The sequence below is a fragment of the Bombina bombina genome, chromosome 6 (assembly GCF_027579735.1).
Source record: "Bombina bombina isolate aBomBom1 chromosome 6, aBomBom1.pri, whole genome shotgun sequence".
NCBI classification, from domain to species: domain Eukaryota; kingdom Metazoa; phylum Chordata; class Amphibia; order Anura; family Bombinatoridae; genus Bombina; species Bombina bombina.
In genome coordinates this window covers 850,200,509-850,211,979 of record NC_069504.1, presented here as the reverse complement: position 1 = coordinate 850,211,979, position 11,471 = coordinate 850,200,509, and the positions used below count along the sequence as shown (strand labels likewise).

Genomic DNA, 11,471 nt, shown 5'->3' with positions numbered 1-11,471 from the left:
GCTTAGTCTCTTCTCTCTTATTCCTAAGGCTAACAGATTTTTTAAAGTTATTTCTAAACATTAAAAACATTACCTTTTAAAAAAAAAAAAACAGTAAAACACACCACCCACACAACCAAACCCCCCAAATAAAACCCTAACTAAAAAAAAAATAAGCTCTCCATTGCCCTGAAAAGGGCATTTAGCTCTTTTTCCACCCAAACCCTAAGCTAAAAATAAAACCCACCCAAAAAAACCTTAAAAAAACTAACACTAACCCCCGAAGATCCACTTACAGTTTTGAAGACCAGACATCCATCCTCAACGAAGCCGGGAGAAGTCTTCATCCAAGCGGCAAGAAGTCCTCAACAAAGCCGGGAGAAGTCTTCATCCAAGCGGCAAGAAGTGGTCCTCCAGACGAGCAGAAGTCTTCATCCAGACGGCATCTTCTATCTTCATCCATCCGGCACGGAGCGGCTCCATCTTCAAGACATCCGGCGTGGAGCATCCTCTTCTTTCTATGGTCGCTGAAGAATGAAGGTTCCTTTAAATGACGTCATCCAAGATGGCGTCCCTTGAATTCCGATTGGCTGATAGAATTCTATCAGCCAATCGGAATTAAAGGTGAAAAAATCCTATTGGCTGATCCAATCAGCCAATAGGATTGAGCTTGCATTCTATTGTCTGTTCCAATCAGCCAATAGAATGCAAGCTCAGTCCTATTGGATGCAATATTGCCTGCTAATGCCAGGTTTTTGTAAACCTGTAATACCAGCGCTGTAGGGAGGTGAGCGTTGACAATAACTTGCAAGTTAGCACCGCACCGCTCATAACGCAAAACTCGTAATCTAGCCGTATGTTTACTATAAAATAAGCATTAACCGTAGCAAACTGAACACTTTTGATAATACTACTGGCACTTTAGCAAATATGTTTTGTTTTTTAAAAAGACATGTTGTACAGTACATTTGGCACTTAACTCTATAGCAGCAAACAACATGTGTGCCTTTATTTATTACCTAAACTTTATTCATTTCAACATCAATAGCACACATAGCAATGCTTTTTACCTTTTAATGAAATTAACTGTTTTAGTGCCAAAGGAGATGGGCAATTATGTACAAGATTCTGGAGCAGCAGTCATAGCAAGAAATTTGTTCACCACTTATGGAACCAGGTATAGTATGAGAAATAGCAAATTATATGCATAGGAGGAAGACCACAACTGCATATATTTTAGTTATCTAGTCTGTTTATTAGTAGGTACTGATATCTTTTCAAGGTAATATATAAAGGGACTTGAACCTCCCAGTCTTTTAGAGTAAGGATAGTTGTCTTTCTCTAATTTTGAGGGAGCAGTTGCTTGGAGCTTTTTCTAAAGTTTGCATATTAATTTGGTTTAAGATTAGATAAGAAAGGAAGATCTAAACTAAGTAATGTTACACTTATGGAGCAGGTCCATCATATTTGATTTAGTTTATAAGCCATGTGAGTTTCAATTGGGCTGCAGCTGAGTATAACTTTTTACACAGAACTTACTCTGCTGAGCTGAGGAAATTGTGAGGTAAAATATCTTCCTTTTTTACATAGAGATGCTCAGGTGATATTTTCCTGTCAGCTTTTTACAGTTATGCTGCATCAGTTTCAAGTGATTTAGCATATGAGTATTATGTTCCTTTAATTAGTCTCTCATGAAACAGGCCTCCTAGTACACAAATGGATCTATCTCTGGGATATTATTTGATATGAACGATTCCTTAATAATCTTCTCATTTTAAGTATGTTAAATAATTTGCCTCAGGAAGGGACTTACAGGGGTGTATAACCTTTTTATGTTACAAAAGACCACAGAATCATCTGCTCCAGATAGGAATATGTTGGGAAGATTGTAACAAAGATAATGATAGGTCAACAGCTATGTGTAAAATCATTCCCTAGGTAAATTAAATACTGTCTTCTCGTTTTTATGTCTGCAGCTCACTCTTACCAGTAACGCTGGGCAATGTGGACGTGGTTACTGCTTGGTGTCAGCTGCAGCAGCTCTCCTTCTTCTTTCCTGCTAAGCAGGAAATGTTTCAGAGCGTTGCCATGGTAACCCACGGCAACGCTCTGATTTAAAACTTTACTCAGTCTGGAGGGAGGAGTAATGTAGGAGTAGACATCAGATGAAGAAGGGGGGCCGCGCAAATTTTTTTTAAAAAAAAAGTTTAAAACAAATTGTGCTGAAGCTGGGGCCCCCCTGTTGTAGGACCTCCCAGGGGCCCGGTCGCAACCGCGACTGCTGCACCACCAGTAGTTCTGCCCCTGAACACTACATATCTTAGTCTATATTTTACGCTCTCTTCCTTTACGAGCTAGTCTCTTCAGATGATAACCTCCCCCCCCCCACATCCTATATTTTGTTATGCCATTTGACTATTACTATCTCTTACGATATTATATAATATTGTAATTATAGGATAACTATATATACTTAGCAGTGCTTATCCGCTGAAAAATTTCCCCCTTTCCGCCACTTCTACTCCATTTACAATAAAACATGAGACCTTCACTGTATTTGGGGCTTCTGGATACCTAGAATGTGAGCACAATTCAGATTATTATAACCTTGGTGACTAAATAATCTTGATTTTATTAAAGACAGGAGGCAAGTATTTTGCATATTTCTTTACTGAAACCAAAAACAGCAGCAAAGAAAAAACAATACAGAAGAATAAATAACATAGCAACAGTGAACAACCAATCAGGATACAGCATAGTAATAAACTGTCCAGAACAATCTAAGTCCTTCCTCTTTTCTTTGATGAATCTCCTGAAAGACTAGAAGGGAACGAACATCAATAACGTCCTGCGAAGAAAGGAATACAAAGCTTCGTGGGAGGTCCTAGCAGAGACTCCAACGATAGATGGAAAACCCAATTCTACTGAATTAAACTGTAAGGAAAAAAGAAAAAATGACAATAATAACTGTTCTCCTAAATACAGAACTATAAGAACATCACCATGAAAATGAAATAAACATTTTAATACCAATTCCCTGATATATATATATATATATATATTTTAATTTTTTTTTTAACTACACAGGGAGAGGCAAAGAAGAAAGGGTGGGAAAATACTCGCCTCCTGTTTTTAATAAAATCAAGATTATTTAGTCACCAATGTTATAATAATCTGAATTTTATGTCAAGACAGGAGGCTTCATATTTTGTACGTTTAACGCAATAGAAGTAATGACTCAGAAGCATGAAGAATGGGTTTAAAGTAAAAACGAGAAAAAGTAGTTGAAGAAGACCAATCTGCGGCCTTAAGGATGTCTTGAAGGTTACTGCCTGCTAAAAGAGCTTTGGATGCAGCCGCACTCCGAACACAATGAGCTCCAAAAGAAAGGTCAATGCCTGCAGAAAGCATAAGCCAACAAACCCATCAGGCTAATAGAGCGGTAAGCTTTCCCTTGGGAAAAAAGTTCAGAAAGAAATTTTACTATACAAACTACAGGAGCTGAAAAGGGATCAACCTGCCTGCGAGAACACCAACTAACCCATGACGCTCAGGCTGAAACGTAACATTTTATTCTCGAAGGAGAAGTTGAGCGTCTCTAGAAAGGCCCTCGGAAGACCAGGATCCCCTGAAATCTGCCAAGCTAGCAGGGGAAGGCGTCCCCGGAGAATGAGGGGATGAGGGCCGCCTTTCGGGTCTGAAAGTATGTCGTGCCGATTGGGTAGAAGAAGAGGCGGAGATACCACCATCTCCAGAAGGAGCGGGAACCAGGGCTGCATCGGCCTAAAGGGGGTAATCACTGTCAGGGAACATTTGAACCTCCTGACCGCCCAGAGGGTCCTCATGATGAGAGAGAAGGGGGGAAAAGCGTAAGCTCCGGACTGAGGCCAAATCTGCAGGAACGCATCCGAAGCCTTGCTCCCCGGGTCTGGAAGCCAGCTGAAATAACGAGGTAACTGATGATTGATCCGGGAGGTGAAAAGGTCCACTGAAAAGGGACCAAATACTCCCTGAATTTTAAAAAAAATAGGGCGAAGAAGACGCTAATTGCTGGTGTCTCTCCAAAAACGAACCAGTCCGCGACAGTATGGGAAACTCCAGGGATATATTGAATATATATATCTGAAGCAAGATCTGATAGCATCTTGGATGATCATATCTCCTAATCGATTGATGTATTGGACCGCAGATATGTTGTCCATACGGAGGAGGATGCAGCAATCCGTAAATTGTTTGGAAAAAGAGCGAATGGCAAAAGAACCCGCCAAAAGCTCTAGACAGTTGATGTGTAAAGTCTGTTCCAGAGGGGACCAAGATCCCCCGGTCACAGAGGTCTCGAAGGACGCTCCCCAACCCAGAAGACTGGCATCTGAGGAGAGCAAAAAGTCTGGCGAGGAACCAAAGATAGCCTTGCCGTTCCAAGACTCCATGTGAAGAAGCCACCAGGACATCTCTGTACGGACTTCCTCGTTCAAGCAAATCATCTGATGATATGAACGGCATTCTCTGTAGGACTGAATCTTCATTCTCTGCATGGCCCGGTAATGCAGAGGGGCTGGAAAAATCACCTGAATGGAAGAGGCGAGGAGCCCAATGATTCTGGAAAGCTGGTGCATAGAAACCATGGTAGACGCCAGCACCTCTCGAATTTCCAATCTGATCTTGTCGATCTTCTCCTGAGGGAGAAGGAGCAGACCTGAGGCAGAGTCTAGGAGGAAACCTAGAAACTCTACTTTCTGAGAGGGAATCAAGACCGACTTTTCAGAATTGATAACAAATCCTAGCCCTTGAAGAAGGAAGTTGCGTCTAAGTGACGAAGGAGGGAAGTACAATCCTCTGCCATGAGGAGAATGTCGTCCAGGTAAATGATAAGGCGTATGCCTTTGCCTCTGAGGGCTAAAATGACGGGCTTTAGAAGTTTGGTGAAACACCAGGGAGCCGAACTGAGGCCAAAAGGAAGGCAAGTAAATTGCCAGATGCTGTCCTCCCAGAGGAATCTGAGGAATTTCCGATGGTCTGGAGACACTGGGACCATAAGATAAGCATCTGTCAAGTCTAGGCAGACGAACCAATCTCCAATACGGAGTAGGTCCCTGAGCATGTGGATACCCTCCATCTTGAAATGGCGGTATACCACAAAGTAATTTAATTCCCGTAGGTTGATGACAGGACGAAAACCACATGTCTTTTTCTTGACGAGGAAAAGGTTGCTCAGAAACTCTTCTTGTGGGTTAGAAACCTCTTCTATAGCACCTTTGAGAAGAAGAGATTGAACCTCTAAACCAATAAGGTCTGTACCTGATTTTGAAAGATTCGGGGGCTTTGGGGGACAACTCTGGAAGGGAGGGGAAATGAAATCTAGTCTGAAACCTCTCACTGTGTGAGCAATCCAAGGGTCCTGAGAAATTGAATCCCACGCATGGGAAAAAATGGGCAGTCTGCCTGCAAAGGGAGATACGGGGAAAGAAGTCAGGAGTAAAGGAGGTGTACTCACTCTGGGTAGCGGGAGGGCCTGGAGGTAGGGCGGGTCTGGGAAGGGCCGATCTGGTCCTGACTGTTCGTGCTTTCGGAGGGAAGAGAGCTCTCTGAGGGTAGGTGGGGTACTGCTGGAGGGCGACTGCTTGACGTTGCTGCACCATGAATTGTTGACGGCCGGGCAGACGACCCCTGAATCTGCCGACCCTGCCAAAAACCCGATTAGAGGGATTAAAAACTCTCCTAAGGGAGGCCTGAATCCTGTCTATAGAAGTAAAGGTGGAGACATAATGCCTCATAATATCCAAAAAAGGTTCTCCAAAAAGAAGCCCATTGGAGAACAGCCAACCTAGGGTTAATTCTCAAGAGGACAGATCTTTTGCGCTCAGTAGAAATGGCTACATTGGAGTTGCCAAGGAGGCAGAAAGCCCGGAAAGCCTATTCATGGATGGCGAAAGGATCCGAGGAAGAGCTAGACAAAAGGGCTTCATCCAAAAGATGTAAAATCTGAGCCAAAGGACCCAATATGTCCAGAAGTTTATCCTGAACTCCTCTAAGAGCTTTGTCTATGCCTTTCCTGGGATCATTTCCCCTTCTAGTTAGAAAAGTGGCCATCTTAGCGTCAAACTCAGGAGTTACAGATTCCCTACCAGGGAGGGAGGGTCTGTGGCATTCCGTCCGTAACTTATTGCAATCTTCACGATCTACAGGTTTGCGCAGAGACTTTTGCAAAAAATGTGAAAGATGAGGAGCTAATGCCCAGTCAGAAGACCTGGGGTGTTTAATATGTTTAGGGTTAAATATGGGGTTCCCAGCCGGGTCCACCAATTTGTCCTCTTGATGAATATTAGCTGACCGGGAGCGAGAAGCCTTAGCCTGAGGAACCGCGGAATGAAGCTCTAGGTCTGATTGAGGATCAGCTTCCCAATCTAAGTCTGGAAAAGATTCCAGATAGTCCTCCATATCAAAATTCTCAGAGTCTGAGCTCTTGGGCCCCACTTGCACACCCTGGGGGGAAAGGGTTCGTTTACCCCGTTAAGCCTCTGGGGAGGAGGTTCTTACACCCCTATGTGAAACGCCCGGGGGAGGGACTTGGTATTTTAGAGCTTTGCCTTTATGAGGGGCAGGGCAAGAATGAGCTTTCCAGTGACGTTTGCGTGAAACTGGAGGGTCAGAATCGGTGGATGAAGATTCCTCAAAATGAGGGGGTTGGGGTTCTTCTAAGACCTTCTCAGGTGGGAGAGAAGGAAGATTCTGTTTAAGGGCCGTAGCTATGGCAGAATTAATATATGCAAATAAATCCTCTTTGGACTGAGAGGCAGAAGGGGAGGGGTCAATGACAGGGTCGGCAGACTCCATAGTAGCGATAGAGAAAAAAATTGTATTTTAGCTTTGATCTAAAAGTAAAAAATAAATAAAATAAAATAAGAATCAAAACCTTTATTAAAATAAAATACAAGAAAAAACATAAGAAATATAAAAATATTTAACTTTATTTTTTGAATTTAAATATATATTCCTTTGGAAAAGAACCACTGACCTTGTGATTCCCAGCCTAATGTTAAACCACTAAGCCATATTTAAGTTGCTTGAAAAAATGTCATAAACAAAATATATATGTAATAAAATGTAGGAAAAAATCTGAGCTTTAACAATTTATAAGTTAAAAATTTGCCTCAGAATGCAGGTAAATCTGAGCTTTAACAATGTATAAACTATAAATTTGCCTCAGAATGCAGACCGCATAGAATTTTAAATATTTGGTGGGAAGAAAAACCAAGAATGGCCTGTGAGTATTTACCTCACTAACATAGCTATTTCAATTTGTACTTAGATTAAAATATAGACAAACTAATAATTAAACTACCGCCACACCATCGATCCAACACCGCTATTGGCAGCTCACACATCCGACCAGATTGAAATAATCACTGGTTAGATGCGTGTCCGCGAGCTCCGAGCAGCACCGGACCCTGAGTGGCAGATTGAGACTACGCGAGACACGGGAGGGCCGTGGTCCGGTGAGGAAAAATCAAAGCAGTCCGTTTAGGAAGAGGCTGCTCCGGTAAGGCAATGATAAAGACACTGGGACTCGTTTGTCCGTTACACATCAAATACTTTAGGCTTACTAAAAGTAAAACATTAGAACGTCTGGAAAATTATCCTAGAAAATTAGTAAGTATCATAATTGGCAAAGAAGTCTTAAACTAAACATAAGCTATGCTAGTTTTAGTTATAGGCAGAGAAAACAATTTAGACAATAAAATAATAATAATGAATAACAAATTATGTTTCAAGATATGATTTACAAAAAGATAAAGTAATACGTGACCTGCTGTCTTGAAAGCCGCAAAGAAAAGAGGAAGGACTTAGATTGTTCTGGACAGTTTATTACTATGCTGTATCCTGATTGGTTGTTCACTGTTGCTACGTTATTTATTCTTCTGTATTGTTTTTTCTTTGCTGCTGTTTTTGGTTTCATTAAAGAAATATACAAAATATGAAGCCTCCTGTCTTGACATAAAATCTTCTATTATACTTATTTACCTATTAGGTGTCCAGTGAGACTCTAAGTTAAGTTATATGTTAAACAATAAGGGTCTTCCTAGTAGCTAACGAGATTTCTTTATGGTTCAGTAACCACACACACACACACATACATACATACATACATATATATATATATATATATATATATACACATACACATACACACACACACATACATACACACACTGAGTAGAAAAAAATAAACTAAAAAAAAAGACTATGCAATTAACTAGTGCTACATAGTTCAGATAGCACATTCAATGAAAATGGTGTCAAATAATTATTTACATACATTAGAAAAATAAGGAAAACACTCCAGCAGTCATTATAGAGTTGTGGAGGTGAGAGGGCAGACTTACATCTCTTCTGTTCTGGCTGTGTACAGGCTAGAGAAAATGTCTGCAAAACAAACCAGTGACACTTCTGGAACTCTTGTCTGCAGTCTGCAGCTGTAAGACGCCCCGCCCCCACAACAACCCGGGAACTGTAGCACATCTCTGAAAGGGGAGGGGGCACAAGTTTTACTTCACTTTTTAACCCCACGCTTTGACTAGACAGCATTTCAGGGACAGGGAAGCAGATAAATAGCCTTGATCTTGTCCGGTACTTTTCAGTCAGCTCAGTGGCCAGCTCAGGGGGGCCACGGGGGGGGCAGGGACATTTTTACAGGGGCACTGGCCCCTGTGGGCCCCTGTGTAGAACCGCCCCTGGTTCAGTTGGTCCTGAAGGGCCTTAATAATAGCTACTTGTATTATGCTCCATAAATACATAAAATGAGGATTTCATTTAACTAAATGTGACTATTCTATGATATGTGACACTTTTTTCCATACTGTTTTGTTAATACAATGAGGTGTTATGTCATTGTTTTCTATTAAATCTGTAAATGTTCACAATGTATTCTCTGTAATGAGATTTTTGCATTTATTATATTTCTAATAATCCTAAATCACGTCGCACATTGGGGTATCACATATACGGAGCTGTCAGATGCTAGACTGGCATAAGTAGGACAAACTGGTGATCTTCAGAAATGTGCGCAAATACACATTTCTGTCATTGCAAGTAACTTACACCAGTATTATGTCCGTGTAAAATGTCAATAAAGTGTAGTTTTATGCAAATGAGGATAACGCACGTAAAACTGAAACTGGAATTAAACTAAAAAAGCGACACATAATTACGCTATTCAAAATCCCTATATAAACCCCTGTGCAACCGCCATTTTCTTGCGTGTGTTTGGATTGTTCGTTGAGCTACAACACATGGCCTAGTAATGGAGGATTAGTGAGAGTAGAGAGAGAGGCGCAAACAGAATAAATAGTTAGATCGCATTGGTGGATTGAGTAAACTTGTACACTTACTTACACATATTCTGACATATTGCATACATATATATACAAATACACCACATTTTTTTTTATTTTATTTTTACAGTGCGATAGGCTGAGTGTTTGGTTGTGATTGTGTGTGACTGAACTGGGAGTGAGTGGGAGTGTGTGTAGTGTGATTAGTGTGAGGATGGAAGGGAAAGGTAGGGATGAGGGGAGGAGGGGAGAGGAGTGGCAGGGAGAGGAGGATAAGAGAGGACAGGAGGAGCAGTGGGCCCCCCAACAGGGAGCAAGTGGAGTGGGGAGAGGGAGAGCAAGAAGGGATGATGGGAGGAGAGATGCCAGAGAGCCCCAGATACCAGGCACATCCTGGAGAAGGACAGAGGGTGCACATGGGGACAGAAGGGGGAGGAGTCGAGAGTATAGGGAGGAACCCACACTGCCAGGGACATCACAGGGAGGAAGCTAAGTGGCGATGGAGGAAGAGAGGCTGACATGTCCTAACTTCTCATTTGATGAAAATTGTGCCCTAGTCCAGGGAAACCTGGATAACTACAGTGACCTCTTCGGGCAGGAGAAGGGCAAAGGCAGTGTTAAAAAAAGAAGGACTGCATGGATGGCAGTAGAGGATGCCATCAACAGCGTAGCCCCCCAGAGGAGGACTGTAGAGGGCCTGAAAAAGCGGTGGAATGATTGTAAGAAGTGGGTCAAAGAGAAGATGGGGCAGGAAGCTGTCCACCAGAAGGGAACAGGTGGTGGGACATCCCTGGAAATGGAGTACAACACCTGGCAGGAGATGATAATATGCAGATCCCTGAGTATCATAGCAGTCTGTGGACTGCTAGGGGCACGTGACTCAGGGGTTGCAACCATAGCACATCATGCTGGTGAGTAACATCCCACACACCTGTATTATATATAATTGTAATACAACATCCTTTAATATGGCACATTCATGTACATGATGTGGAGCATGGTATTTGGAGTACAAACAAAAACACTTGACATTACTGCTACATAACACAATGTAATTCATGATGGGAGGTGGAATACTGCAATACTAACATGTCTCAGAGTAACACCGCCCACAAGCCACATGTAGAGTTTTCATTAAACGGACACTGTAGCCATCACAATACATTTAGCTCAATAAAGCAGGTTCTGTGTCTAGATCAAGCTAAAGTAAATTGTGTGACCATAGTGTCACTTAAAGAACACATTATATCATAATTGACATGTACACATAACTATTGTATGAAATACATTCCTGTATACTGCTCATGTTCAAATCCCTCATAGACCAACTAACAATGCGCACATCCATGTTTTAGAGTTTGACATGTGAATGAGTATAGGCCCTAGCATGTATCAATGTACATTGTATGCCCACATGGACATATATCTGACTGTACTAATCTCTCTCATCCTCATTTATCTCCTCCACAGAACCTTCTTTCACAAGGATAGAAACAGCCATGCCACCACCACAACAACCACCACCACCACCAGTCTTCAGGCAACCGAAGGAACAGTGTGCTCCCAGGCATGAGCATGGTTGGATGGCTTCAAATGAGGACCCAGGAGTGATGCGACCGACATTTCCATATGACCCCTGGCAACATTCCTGGCCAGAGGAATATTCTCCCTTTGGTTTTGAGGGGGGCCAAGACAGGCACAAAGGTTCCATGTATTTACACCCCTACAACACAATCACAGTCTCATGTCAGTCATGGATATTACCCACATACTATGTCACAGGATGTGCCTATTGTAGAGGCTGAGTGGTCACACACTGGTCATCATTGGGAATACCAATCATTTATGAGAGCTCCACCATCTTATTCACTGGGACGAGCTCCACCATCCACTTCCCTGGGACGAGCTCCACCATCCTCTTCCCTGGGACGAGCTCCAACATCTACAGATGAAAATACAGCAGAAACTACAGCTGCAGAATCTACAAATGCCCCTCAAGCAGCAGAAACTACAACTGCCCCTCAAGCACCAGAAACTACATCTGCCCCTCAAACATCAGAAATTACAGCTGCCCCTCAAGCACCAGAAACTACAGCTGCCCCTCAAGCACCAGAAGCACATCCACAAGCATAACCTCTTCTCCAACATCGTGGCCCTCAA

The 11,471-nt window shown here is 42.4% G+C and overlaps 1 long non-coding RNA gene across 1 annotated transcript in view; it reads left to right on the top strand.

The window, feature by feature from the left end:
* The window catches only part of LOC128662313 (uncharacterized), an 18,840-nt gene extending 7,813 nt beyond the window's left edge, over positions 1–11,027 (top strand). Inside the window, exon 3 of the long non-coding RNA XR_008402746.1 lies at positions 10,782–11,027. This is a non-coding gene — a long non-coding RNA (uncharacterized LOC128662313). The remainder of the gene's footprint in view (positions 1–10,781) is intronic.
* Positions 11,028–11,471: the final 444 nt, after the last annotated feature.